The sequence below is a fragment of the Abramis brama genome (genome assembly GCF_963993115.1).
Source record: "Abramis brama genome assembly, chromosome: 13".
Classification (NCBI taxonomy): Eukaryota; Metazoa; Chordata; class Actinopteri; order Cypriniformes; family Leuciscidae; genus Abramis; species Abramis brama.
Window position 1 is genome coordinate 26,169,893 of NC_139975.1, and position 14,964 is coordinate 26,184,856.

The window sequence follows — 14,964 nt, forward strand, 5'->3', positions numbered from 1 at the left end:
CAACAACAGCGTGAGCGTGCCGCTAGACGTAACGTAGTTGTCCACGTCTGTCGCCATGGTTACTATAGCAGTATGAGCGGAAACCAGGGACAACGCGGATATTACGTCATTGACAGGCGACAAGTGAGCATGGATGAGCCATTATTTAAAATGTTTGAGAACTTTTGGGATATTTTAAGTATCACACTGTGCAAGTGATTTTTGGATATTTTATTACACAAATCTTACATATTATACCTTTAAATGCACACAAACCAGTCTCTCCTCTTCCGCCGGATCCAGGCCGTATCCAGATCAGATGGTGGATCTGCACCTGGACCTAACCATGACGCATCCCTGAAGTGCCAGCCTCATCAGCCTTGTGAAGGCCTCATCGACACGACCAATCTGACTTCTGACCTGTAACGCTGTCTGAATCATAATCATACACTGTTTGCTCGTTGGCCAGAGGAGAACTGGCCCCCGACTGAGCCTGGGTTCTCCCAAGGTTTTTTTCTCCATTCTGTCACCTGATGGAGTTTTGGTTCCTTGCCACTGTTGCCTTGGCTTTTGGCTTGCTTAGTTGGGGACATTTAATATTCAACAATATTATTGATCTGCCTTATTTAGGGTGGACGATGATGCAATTTTCTTCTAGAAACAAACTTTGTTGTATTATTTTCATGTTATCAGTGTGAAGCTGCTTTGATACAATCTGTATTGTAAAAAGCGCCATATAAATAAAGGTGACTTGACTTGACAAGGACTAATCACTAAACAAGACACACCTGTGAAAATGATTAGACAATTAACCAATGACAACATGACACAAAAGACTAGGGAAGCACATGGCAGGATCACATGAGGGCAAGGGAATCACATGACAAGACAGGAAACATGACTGACATGAAACATGAACATGAAATAAAACTCAAAACTAGACATGACAAGAATACTGTTCCATCATTATTGAATAACTACACATTATTCATCATTACTATATTACTATCATAGAGTCATTACTATCCAATACTTTACAAGGTTCCACTTTATTTTACAGTACGTGCACTTTCAATGTACTTACAGTTTACTTAACCTTAACCAATGTAGTTACCTTACACTACTTTTCTGGGTAGGTTTAGGGGTAGGTTTAATGTTAGTACCTAGTTATTAGGCTACCAAATTATTTTTATTACTACAGGGCCCAATTTTAACGATCTGAAACGCAAGTATAAAGCGCGAAACGCAAGTAACTTCGTGGGCGGATCTTGGGCGCTGTTGCTATTATACCAGCGGGATAAATTACTCTTGTGCCCGACGCAAATCTAAAATGGGTTGGTCTGAAGTAGCTACATTACTCATAGGTGTGGTTTGGGCATAACGTGAAATAAACCAATAAGAGCGTCATCTCACATTCCCTTTAAGAGCAGGCGCGCTTGTTCCATGGTGGATTGCTATTATAACGGCGGATTTGCCAGGCGCACACCAGGAGTGTTTCACATCCGAGGAGACCGACGTTCTCGTCAGGGCCATAAAAGACAGAGAAGTGACATTGGGGATGGAGAAACCCACCCAAATTAGCTTCGGTTAAACAGTGCGCATGCGTCGCGTCTGAACGCGTTGTTGTCTTTGGAGCTCTATCGATTTGATTTATAATTCTTGATTTTTCCCTTTAAACTCACTTACAACGAACATTTTCTACTTTTCCTCACTGAGAAGCACTACTGCTCAAACCTCATAGTTACAACGCGGACTGTTGAGCAGACGCGTCTCAAGCCTATTAGTGATCCAACGCCGGATACTCTTATAGGTTACGTCCGTGGATCACGGCTGAACGCGTCTTCTCCACACTCACTTACAAACAAACATGCCGAATATATCAGATGTAAGTAGTCTACCTCTTGGTGCAGGTGAAGATACATTTCAGCTGCACGCGTTGCAGTCTGAGCTGGAAGCTGTTGAGAAACAGATCCACGACCTTTTAGTGAGACAGGCCGAGCTGATAGACCAGCGGTTAGCTCTTGAAACATCACGCGCCGATGCACACAAATCAGTGATTAACGTTACTAACCCGCTAACTCCGACCTCGTCTACTCCGTGCGTTACTCAGCATCGGTCCCGAGCGCCGAGGTCGCGATCAGCCATGGTCTCGTTCACTCCGGCTCCAACACGCCACCACGAAGCCTGGATGGTTCCGCAGCGGAAGACGCGAGTCAGGTCTAGACCAAGAAGACTCTCTCCGACCCTCCCGGTTTTCGAGTTATCCACACAAAACCGCTTCTCCCCTCTTCGCGAAACCGAATGCGATGCTGTGATCATCGGCGATTCCATCGTTCGGCACGTACACGCTACGTTAGGTAAAAGTAAGGTGCACAGTCACTGCTTTCCTGGTGCTCGTGTTTCTCATTTTCACATTTGGCTCCGAAACTCTGGAATAGTCTTCCTGATACTGTTCGTTGCTCGGACTCGCTCTCCCAGTTTAAAACTAGATTAAAGACGCATCTTTTCGGCCAGGCATTCATATAATATTTTTAATCTTACAGTTCAAACTACAATCCGGCCTCTAGTTCATAAATGCCAGAGGAGAACTGGCCCCGACTGAGCCTGGGTTCTCCCAAGGTTTTTTTTTTCTCCATTAGGTCACCTGATGGAGTTTTTTCAGTTCCTTGCCACTGTTGCCTTTGGCTTGCTCAGCTGGGGATATTTTGGGGATATTTAATTTTATTCTATCAATCAATAAATTCCACTAGAAACAAACCTTGTTGTATTATTTTATTTTAATTTAATACTGTGAAGCTGCTTTGATACAATCTGTATTGTGAAAAGCGCTATACAAATATACTTGATTTGATTTGATTTAAACTGATCAAGATTCATTTGTTAATAAACAATTATGACAAATTGTCACATTACTTTTAATGTCACATCTCAGCGTCTTCAGTGACATCATCAGTGAGTACAGCTGATGTCACTGTCTGCTCAATCACAGACTTTGAGAGCATGAAGTGAGCAGTGGGGGGCAGTATTACAATTACAGACATCTCACACTTCCTTTTCTCAGCTATTATCATATTCACTGTCAGTCAGTCAGTCAATCATTCAGTCAGTCAGTCAGTCAGTCAGTCAGTCAGTCAGTCAGTCGATCGATCGATCGATCATCAATCAATCAATCAATCAATCAATCAATCAATCAATCAATCAATCAATCAATCAATCAATCAATCAATCAATCAGTCAAACCAATCAATCAATCAATCAATCAATATCAATCAACCAACGACTATATATATATAGTCAGTTTCAACTCGGCATAAAAATAATTATATTTAATATGTACAGTATATATAAAAAAATTAAATATATAAAAAGTATAATAATATATATTATACTATATTATAAATATATATATATATATATATATATATATATATATATATATATATATAAATATATATATATATATATACACACTAATTATTACTAATAGCCATTTATCTTAAAGTTATGTGGATGTGCATTTATGAGTTAAGTGTCATTGTAAAAGCAGATGATTAATAAATCATAAAAATGTATAAATTGTGAATGCTAATAATAATGCTTATAATAATAATAATAATAATACTTTTTCAGTTTCTTTAAATAATACGCTCTCTATTCATATTAACATTTTAATTAACACGTTAATAAATCAATATTGATGATCAAATAAAAAAACTGTATATATATTAAAAAAAAAAATCTTTTTTTTAAATAAAGTTTTATTGTATAATGATTCTGCGCTTGATGCTAAATGTAATAAGGTTCGCAAAATGTATATTCACAATACAGCATGTCCTTGGGTAAAACATTTTCTACATAACAAAAATATGACATGTAAATAAAACCATTAATTTATCAAGCAAATTCTTTAAGTGGCATCCTACCAGAATGTCGTTATGGAAGAAAAATGATGATGCGCTATAAATGCCTGCGCAGTGATACAGCGAACAGGTGTTTCAAGTCATAGATCTCACTTTATTGTGGAATGCAGCATGACTGGAATGCTGTATTGACCAATCACAAGCCAGGACGGGGAACTATTTATAGACTATTTATAAAGAACCCTTTCATTTGGCGTATTTAACACTCTATTACCTCTATTAAAGCTATTTTAACTTATGTTATATATCATTATTGTTTATGACTAATTATACAATCATAAACCAATCATTGTGTAGTTGTTTGGTTAAGCATGCATGTGTAGGAACGTTTATTATCTCCTCTTGTCTCTTTCTGTTGTGGTCTGTAGCTGTTCAGCCCATTGACTTTAAAAGCTGTTCATTATTTTGGCTTTCACGCTGCTCAATCGTACAGTATCAATCATTATTTTACTGACATCAGACATTCAAAGCATAACAGAGACATATGATCATTTCATTACTGGCACACTCTTCTTGTCTGTTCTTGGAGTCAGAGACAGAAATACTGGAGGAATGAAGAACGCAGACTGCTTACTTAGAATTAGATCAAATCCAGAACAGACTGAGCCGAATGGATCATATGGTGTTATAAAATGATCTATAAAAAATATTTATCTCTTCTTACTTATTCATTAAAAGTTTGTGCATATGAGTGTGTTTTTGGATCTCTTCAGCTAGTGAAGATGCTTTGGTGAGTGTGTGTGTATACAGGGTGTACAGCATAAGTTGTCACAAGGTTTAACTGTAAGTAACTATAAGCATTGAAGGCAATTACATGAAAGTATATTTTGTTTTGCAGTAGTTTAGTTTGCAATCATGTTTAGAATACTTGCAATCCTTTTTGAAAAAGAAGTGTGCTTTTTATTGAATGTGCACTTGTAGTGTGCTTCAAATCTACTTTGAAGTAGGCTACTTGCATTTGTAATAATTAAATTAAAGGCCACTTTCATGACTATGTTTCTTAAAGTCACCTTTTAAATGGAATATTGCAGTATTTATTATAAATGAATTATTTGTGCACTATATTATATTTTTAATATGTATATATGTCCTCATAATCTCTCTCTTCTCTGATAACCTGTCACTCACATGAGATCCACCAATAGCAAACAACCACCATCCAATCAATTCCCCATGAACAAAATCAAGCTCCGCCCTACATTTCATTTGTTTGAAAAGCTGTATCACAAAAAAGAAAGACTAACTCAACTTCCATTTCATGCCATCTTTGACAAACTTTAAACAGATTTTTCTGATAAAATAGTGGCACTTCACATTAATTATGTTTTAATAAACTTTTGTTGCATTTAAAGACATATACTTATTTTGCTGTGTTGACTAACATACAACATGTAATTTTAACTGTATGTTGCTTGAAATTTCATGTACTTGCAGATCATCATTACTAATGTGTAATGTTGAAATTGCCTGACATACAAGTTTGAATAGAAATTATTGTAACACTTTATTTCGATAGCCCACAAAATTATTGTTGGTTTAATTTGAAAAAGTATGTCACCTAGTTGCCTTAAAATTTTAAGTTCATTTAAATTAAAAAAATCAGTTAATACAATGAAGGATATTGATTTAATCAACAGTAACTACAAATATTATGTTATCTGAATCGCATAAATTATCGAAGTTGACTTGACAAAATAAAAAATGTTGTGATAACAAATCATGAAAATATTTTTTTACAGTGTACTAACTCACTCTCTCAACTTATTCAACTAACCCGAACAGTCTACTAATACTCTAATGGCAGTTAGTTGACAATGAACGTCTTAAGTGGTGCAACCAAAATTACATTAAAGTATAATTTAGGTCACCATAAATTCTTGTCAGTACATTTGTCAGTACACTTTAACCATATTTCAAGCACAATAGAATGATGAAATTACATAAAAAAGATGTACTTAGTGGTTAAAAAAAAAAAAAAAACACTCTAAAGTTCAGCTAATTTGTTTTAATAATATAAACTAAAATACCCTTTCATTTAAATTGCAATTGACATGCATTTAAGTGTCCGAATACATTACATTCAGTTCATACACACAGTATAATATTTCTGTAATCTTCCATCGTCCCTTAAAAAAAATGCTAAAATGTACTTATTTATCACAAAGGATATCATCATATTTTAGTAATAGTTGATGTTTGGTTGGGGAACGTTGTCACTTTTTTTAATGTGACAAGTTGTTATTCGTTTCAAATGTTATAGATTAATTATTGTTAATCATTTAGTTACAGTTCAGCTATTAAATTCATGAACTACAATATTTTTAGTGAGAGCATTAGTTTGATATTTTTTGTATGCTTCATTTTATATGTTTGGTGTTTCATGAATGTGCTTCAAAAAATCGTTTTATGCTGTTAATATTTTGCGGAAAGCCTATGATTTAATGTCATCATTTTGATTTAGTGACAGCTTACTCCATATAGTGTGTTCAATGATCTGTATCTGTATCTGTTTTTTATTTTTTTATTTTTTTATGAGCAACATCAGAGTAAATATTCAAGACTATATGTGCCAATACAGAAGACAACTTTCAGAAATAAAATGATACTGAGAAATATTCACTGATGGAGTAAAACATGACAACTAGCCCCAGCCTCCAATATGTTATGGGACATTTATGTGTGTGTGTGTGTGTGTGTGTGCATGTATGTGTCCTGACCAGCCGGTGCCTCTGTTTTCACTATAGGGTCACAGCAAAGGTGTCAGTGTGTGTGTGTGTGTGTGTGTGTGTATCTTCACCAGCAGCACTGCTCCGCTCCGGCTGGGGTCACAGCAGAGGTTGTTTGGAAGGTTTGATTTGTCAGTAGATAAATGATAGCCCCACATCTGGGAGAGTTTGGCAAATAAATAACAGGCGATGGCTCATACATCATCGGCTTCCCTCCAATCTGCCAACAGAAGGAGGGAGAGAATAAATTCTTATTATAACCTTGGGGAAGCACAACACGTATTGTGGAGCGAGGCGGCCGTGAATTCCAGGAGAGCATGCTGTTCTTTGTCAAGTGCGGCGTGTAATAAAAAGCAGACAATAGTCGCGTCCTTAAGTCAGGTCGCCAGCTTGATGTATGGCAGAGGCCGTTTGTATTGTGACAGACATGCTGTCACTGGAGTGTGTTGAACTGCTTCCTCTTTACACACAGGGAACATTCCTACAAACTCACTCAAATGTGTCAATACAACAAGGATTGGAAGCAATTGGTTGGAAACGATCCATCAAAACTGAAATTGTGCGTTTGCTTATATTTCCATGCATATTACTGCATTATTAATGTATATTCTGATGTGGATTAACACTATATAGTAGACTGCTATGCATTGCTGATCCTAATAGGACTCTTTATTTATTATATTAGAGCAGGCTGCTATTGGGATAGATGCGTCATGCTCTCATGAAACTGCTCTTATATTTTCCAGGCTTTTCGGTCCGTGACAGACTGTCGAGAGGAACCTGGACCATGATGTCAGACAGCAGGAAAGAGTTAGACCTTTTACATGAGCTTATGTCTGGAGAAACCTGTCTAAATGAACCAACATGTAGTCAATTAGAACCTCCATTACGTCCAGTATCTGACATCATTCACAATTTAACACTCAGATAAACACATATTTAAATACATATTCAAATGAATGGGATTTGCTCACACATTTATTGACCCTTGTGTTGTTCCAAAACCCATATGACTTTATTTCTTCTGTGGAATGGAAGTAACATTTTTCTTTCATACAGTTGTCAGGGTTATGTTGGGTTTAGTTGTCTTGTCTTTTCTGTTTCTTGTGTTTCATTGCAGTTTAGTTCTGTATGCTTGGTTACTTAATAGGTCCTCATATGTTTCTATTTGTTACGTATTAGTTTCGACTGTGTGGTTTCATTGGTTCTTATACAGCCCTGTGTTTTCAGTTGTGTTTGTCGGTTCTCGCCTTTGGTTATAGTGTGTATGATTTGATTTGTTATTCTCCTACGAATCTCTCGAATGTTCTCCTTGTTCATTAAAGATTATTTGTATGTATCACCAATGAGTTGTGCATTTTGGAAAGCCACACTACAGAACATGAACTAATAAAAAACAATACTTCTACAGCATTTATTCATTTCACTTAATGTTAATCTCAGCATTTACTAATACATTTTTAAGATCAAAAATTGTGTTAACATTACTTAAAGGATTAGTTCACCCCAAAATGAAAATTTCCTAATAATTTACTCACCCCAATGCCATCCAAGATATCCATGTCTTTCTTTCCTCAGTGGGAGAGAAATTATGTTTTTTGAGGAAAACATTTCTGGATTTTTCTTCTAACAATGGACTTCATTGGTTACCATCGTTTTTAAGTCCAAATCAATGCAGTTTCAAAAGTCTTTGAAGTGTTTAGACGGGCTGTACGTGATCACAGCTGAAGAAGAGGTTGTTATCTAGCGAAACGATAGGTCATTTTAATTTTTTTTTAATAATTTATAGACTTTTTACCTTCAATAGTTCGGATTGAGCTAATCAACAAACGGACAGGGAACTACGTCATCACGTTGAAAGGTCATTTTGGGGTGAACTAATCCTTTAATGCACTGTGAAGCAACCAACATTTCTACTAACTAACATTAACAAAGGTTAATAAATGCTGTAAGAATATACTGATCATTGTTAGTTGATGCATTTTAAAGTGTTACCCATGCAATTGTTCGAAGCAGTAAACATTATACACTGTACATCAATGCAACCCTTTATTAGTCTTTTTAGTGCAAACATCAGTGTCTTTATGTGCATCCATGTGTTTACACTCTCTTCATGTGGAAAAGGTCGGAAACGGATGCAGTAAACTCTGCCAACACAAACAAAAACAAAAACGAGATTTCTTTTGGTCCGATTCATGAAGCATATCACATGTACACTCTGTCTAATTGCTCAACTAAGAGATGCAAGAGAAAAGTAATAAATTGTGCCCTCCGCACATCACAATCTGAGGGAACGTAACTAGAAGCCAATTATAAAGCAGTGAAATGTGATGTGCTGTTCTCACCAGGCTCTGGCTTTAATCAAGAATCATTTAATTAAGCGGCTAACACACTTAAGTCAATACTGCTGAGCACAAGAACGGCAAGGGGAGGAGGAAAAATCGGATAATTGCATAATTGTAGATAGCATTCCTTAAAATGTCTAGTAAATAAGCTGAGTGTCAAATAAACTGACTTCTAGAGATTCAGTGCTTTGGCAATTGTAATACTAGTTTTTTTTAAAGGAATTTTATAATTAATATCAGTAAAACTTTAACTAGAAAAACAAATTTAAAAAGTAAACAGATATTGTTAATGGACATCTAATTTAAAATGAACTGTCCTTACCAGCAACATCATATGTAGGGAACAAACAGCAGATGTTTGTGCTCATTCCTTTAAAACAATGTTTTTTTTTTCTTCCTCTAAATTCCACATGTTTGAGAGGATGGCTGGAGGTGTTTGTGTGCTTACAGAAAAGCACAAAATCGTTAACACTGCAACAGCCCATGAAAATAGAGTATTTTTTTGCTTTGCTTTGTTTAAAAGAAAAACAGAATATTCTGGGGACCATGACCATTAGTTGCATGTAATTAGGCATAATTTACTGCTATTACTATAGTAACTGCATGTAACGTGTGTAACAAGGACAATAATGTGTTACCAACAGCTTTTATAAGATTAAGCCATACAGGGAACAGCTCACTCTTATCTTAGCCTGCACTGTGGAACTGTGAATATCGTCGACTCTCACATGATGAATTGCTGGTAATGTTCCTCAGTTGTCACTTTGGATAGCATATGATGAATGATTAAATGTAATTTTGAAATGTAATAATGCTTTTGTGCTCTCCTTGAAGAAGTTGGTCCCCATCCACTGTCATTTTCTGGAAGAGAGCAGCTCAGACATTCATCTAAACGGCTGGAGACGCTTCTTTTTCGACAGCACTTGATCCAGTAATACTAACACTTTCTCTTCTATTCTATATTTAAAAATTACTGCGTTAGACTAAACTGAGAAGGGTCATAGCACTTGCATATTGTCGTCCCACTGTTAGTTTAACTGCTTCTATTGTTCTCATTTGTAAGTCGCTTTTGGATAATCTGCTAAATGAATAAATGAATAAATGTAAATCTAAACATCTCTTTTTGTGTTCCACAGAAGTCACACAGGTTAGAAACAACATGAGGATGAAGAAATGATGACAGAATTTTCATTTCTGTGAACTTTTGTGCTGTCACACAAAATTAATGATTTTGCTTTTAGAGTTTTTAATGGGTTGCAAGAGCTCAAAAATGAACATCTCATAACTAGCACATTTCTGAATCCTAAAGAGAAACATAATCAGGTTTTGGTCATGTTATAAATCTAATTTGGCACAGAAACCGTCAATTAGCAAATGCCCAGTTCAGGAAACAATCACTCATGAAACTATTACACCTTTCACTGTTAAAACTATCCCCTGGTAATGAGGGACTCTGACTTATAAATCTGCACCTGTAACCTGAAGACATGCGGCCCTAGTGTCTGAAAAATTACCTTGATTGTGCACAGCGCACATGGAAATTTATCTATGCAGTGATTTTATTGCACGGTTACCTTAGGCAATTAAATCAATAAATCTTAACTGTCAAGGGGGTGGTTCAGTGCCAGGAAGAAATGAAAAGCTCATATTCAGTAAATAAAAGTCTTTTTGACACATCATTTGGAGCATTATTTAATGGGAGGAACCCATGGCTAAAATATGAGAGAAAGGTGTGCTATTTTATTAGGCGCATTATTATATTAAAGGTATATTATTTTATGGCTTGAATTACAGAATCCAAGCGCTTCCCCGCACACAAAGAGGCTCATAAATTAATAAGACATGTCTGAGCATGCGAATTTCCCAGTGATGAATAAATAAGAGGGCATTATATTCAAGAGGAACGCTCCGTTATGAGGCCCAGTAACCACAATCTAATTTAAATTAAAATATGTCATGTATATGATCACTGGATTTTGGAAATACATGCAATAAATTCATAAAAAAACATTTTCCGCCTACATTTGGCAAACACCAACAAAGTCATCGACTTATGAACTATTTATGGTATTTCAGTTCACCGAGTCTGTCCTGGGAAACATATTTATATTTACTGGGGTGCTTTAAGGTTAATGTGGTCATTATTTTTAATATTGTTAAATACTGTCATATCCAGTAGTGTTTCATATTAAGTTATAAAGCCTGTTCATTTCCAGGCTTGTTTAATCAGAAATTGAAGACATTGTACATTTTTTCTGAAATATATTAGATGGAAAACTCAGATTCAGTCTTGTTTGGTCAGAAATTCTTCGAAACTTTTTCTTTTTTTTTCAATTTGGCTCATACCATTTTTATTCATCATTTTTATACAGACATTAAACATTTAAAAACAACATAACTACATCTCAGTTTTGTTCATTACGTTTTGACAGTTTTATTATAAAATAAACATACAATAGCAAAAAAAAAAAAAAAAAAAAAAAAGGAACAATAATAATAAAAAAATTGCTGGACTTGTGCAACACATTGGAAATACAAAGCTAACCAGGCAGAAAGGTTTTTGATACATAACGCATTTTAAAATGAATTCGTACAACTATACAATGTATAAATTCAAAGCACTGCAGGTTACCTGCTCTGTACAAAAAAAGGAACAAAACAAAAACCTAAATTCTACAGCATGCCAGAACATTGAAATCTTCTGTCATTGCAAGTAATGTGTACAACTTTGCCAACAGCCAATATCTTTGTAAGATGATGGCCTTTTACTTAAAGTAGAAATCCTGCTCTTTCGTGACGTCAAACCAACATCCTTTTAGGCAATAGGTAGCATTGAGGCATTTCTATAAAGCGCAAGTTTCACAGAACTGCTTTCTGATAGGTTTAAATATGTCTACAACATATAACAATACTGACGTCTTTGAAATCGAGTATTAATTCAACGCAACTTTGATTATGACAGTTACTTGGTAGAAAGAGTCATGCTGCATTAAAACTCGTAAGAAAACTTGTTTTTCTTTGCCTTTAAGTTGTTTTGTTTTTTTTCTCCACATAAATCGATTTGCATATTTTATCAAAATGAATTCTTGAAACTTTCCTTAAATAACAGTATGATGGCTGCATTTCTAAAACCACAAGGAAAGGAAATGCTATCATTTCCCATAAGGCTCGATCGAGATTAACTGCTCTTTGGGACATTGCTCCAATTTCAGTTTTAGATTTTGCCAGTTGTGACCCCGAAACGCCCTGGCATGCACATCACTTTGAATACACTATGCCACCAATGTACTCAAATACATTGCCTTTCATTTGGTTATTTCAATGGCTTCTAACAATCCACCTTGAGTAAGTATATTGCCTTGTGTGTAAATACCTTTCTTCTTTAAGAAATCCATTGTAGTGTTACCCATCTGTACACTCAAAAACCCAACGATAAGTTTCTCCAGTTGGTGATTTAACTGAAAATGTAGGACTCAGCAGAAAAGGCCGACTCGTCTGACATGGAAGCAATGAGAGATGTTGCATATCTTCATAGATTCAAAGCTGTGGATGGGTTTAAGGGTCAAATGCAACGCCTTGATGTGATTACAATCTCAAGAGGACAAATCATGGTGCACAACCTTATACTGTACAGAGAAAGACAAACGGACAGAACAAGACTGTAAATAACTGGTCTTTGATTCTCTACAGTTTACATTGGTAACAAGGCATTTGCAACAAGGTATTTAAAAAAAGAAATCTCTGATGAAGTTAGAAACTGACTTTGCAACGTGTTCATTTGACATGAGCAATGAGATTTTTGATGATCCATAGGCAATCAGCGGAAACGATAAACTTGTGTTTATCGTGAAATATTCATACGACCAGAGAAGTGCTCACATTTAATTCAAATCAAGGCTTTTTGATGTGTTTTGTTCAAAAGTGCCGATGCCTTTTAAAAGTACCATGGTACACGCCGCATGTTAATCAGTGTGGGAATTGGAAGATCTTTAATTGACGACATGATGTGGTTTTACGGTAACGGAGAGCTATTTACATGTTTAATGTGCAGAGCAAATAGAAAGCCTCCAGCTGAGCCTGCTTTAATTGGAGATTGTTCTTCCTTATAGGCTTTTTCATCGATGTAGAGCTCATTCAGGAGCACAAACAATCAAAGCGACCTTATGCCACCTCTGAAAGATGCGGGGTAATTGCTATTATGTTGTCATTATTTCAAAAATAAACACCTTCCAGCTTTGTCAAACCAGAGGTCTGAATGGTACAACAGCAAATGTAAATGCTATAAGTTTGTGGTCCTTATTAAATGATTTAAGCAATATGTAAAATGTTTGTTTTAAGTTAGTATGTAACAGTGAAGTTCTACAAGAATTGAAATATTACCAAAGTCAATATAAGAAACATCAAATATATCGAATCCATTGCAAAAGCAGGTTATATGTCCCAATTTTGGGATATAGACACATGATTTTTGTGGCACTTTAATGGACAACCTTGATGATTTAGGCTCTATATATTTAACTGATGAATGCAACAAAACTGTATGCATCGATGTTCAGGCCATTATTCACTGCATTAAATGTTGTAAATCCTAGTATCCTAGAATATATGACTCAAATAAATATGTATTTGCCCTGGTTTGGTTCTATTGGATCAATGCCCTTTATTTAAAGCTGAAACTGATTTTCCATTAAACATCCAGCTTTCTCTGAATACAAACAAACTACTGATGCAATCTATAAACTGACATTTCCATCATTGTAATTTAATATTCACATTATAAGTTCATTATATCTCTGTAAAATGTTTCCACCTACTATTAATCAAACTGAAATCAAATATTCACTGCTGGTATCGTCTATGGCATTTTTCTGCCTTATTACATTGTAATTACCAATTTGTAACAATGTAATAAGTAAAAAAGACCAGCTTTTTTAAGATTTGCCTCGATTAATGGCTTCTAAAGCAAAAGTGAACATGTACTAGTCTATCGGACCAAATATATTTTCCCACTTGCTTTATTCCCAATTCAAGAACGGCATATAAAGCATGAAAAAAAGCTCCAGAAAGAACACGACTGTTCTGTTTTTCATTTCAAGACAAACTGGGGGCATTAGAGGTGCATCTAATAGGCAGAGCAGGTTGTTTACTTCACTGTGAGAGTGAGTCAGAGCTGCTGGTTTCTGATGGACTGCCAGAGGGACATAGATTTCTTTGCCAGACTGGCATAACTCAAACAAGCACAGCAACAGATGCCACAGAAACCACACAATTTTTAGAAACCGACTCCATGTACGTTAGAAAACAGCTGGTAATATTGTTCATGGGAAGGTGAATTTCACTATTTGCATAATGATATTTTTTGCCTTGCATCAAAGGAAGTCCATGAAGTCCATGAAGTGAATAGAGGCTTCCAACAAAAACGAGCTTTTGCTCTGTAATTAATTTGGGAAACAGTTATTTCTGATCGTTGTTAGATGTTTTTAATATTGCTATTCGTGTGCTACAGTGAGTATTGCACTATAAACCATTATTGGACAGTACGCATTTCTCGCTACGTTATGTGAACATTGCCCATGAAGGAGGTAATGAGAAACGTATATTTAGCTGTACAATATGCAAAGATGCACTTAGACGTCATTCACTTTTAAGTCATTTTCTATCATCATCAGAGCAGAAAGCAAACATTTGAAATGTACTTGAACATTAAAGCGAAAAACAGGTACCACAACCGCCATTTTACAAAGAAAATAAATAAATAATCATGTTATGAAAACAGAAAAATTGGATATACCAATATGGTATGGAAAATCATTCAGATCCATTGTCATCCTTAAATATAGACTCTAATAAATTTCCATTGGATACGCAGGCACTTTTGAATAATCTTAGTGAAATGTCTATTTCACACATACATCCCGTCTCTCGCTCATATTCTGACATTCACGTGATAGACTGACAGATATATGAAGCTTTACAATACAATGAACCCTGCCA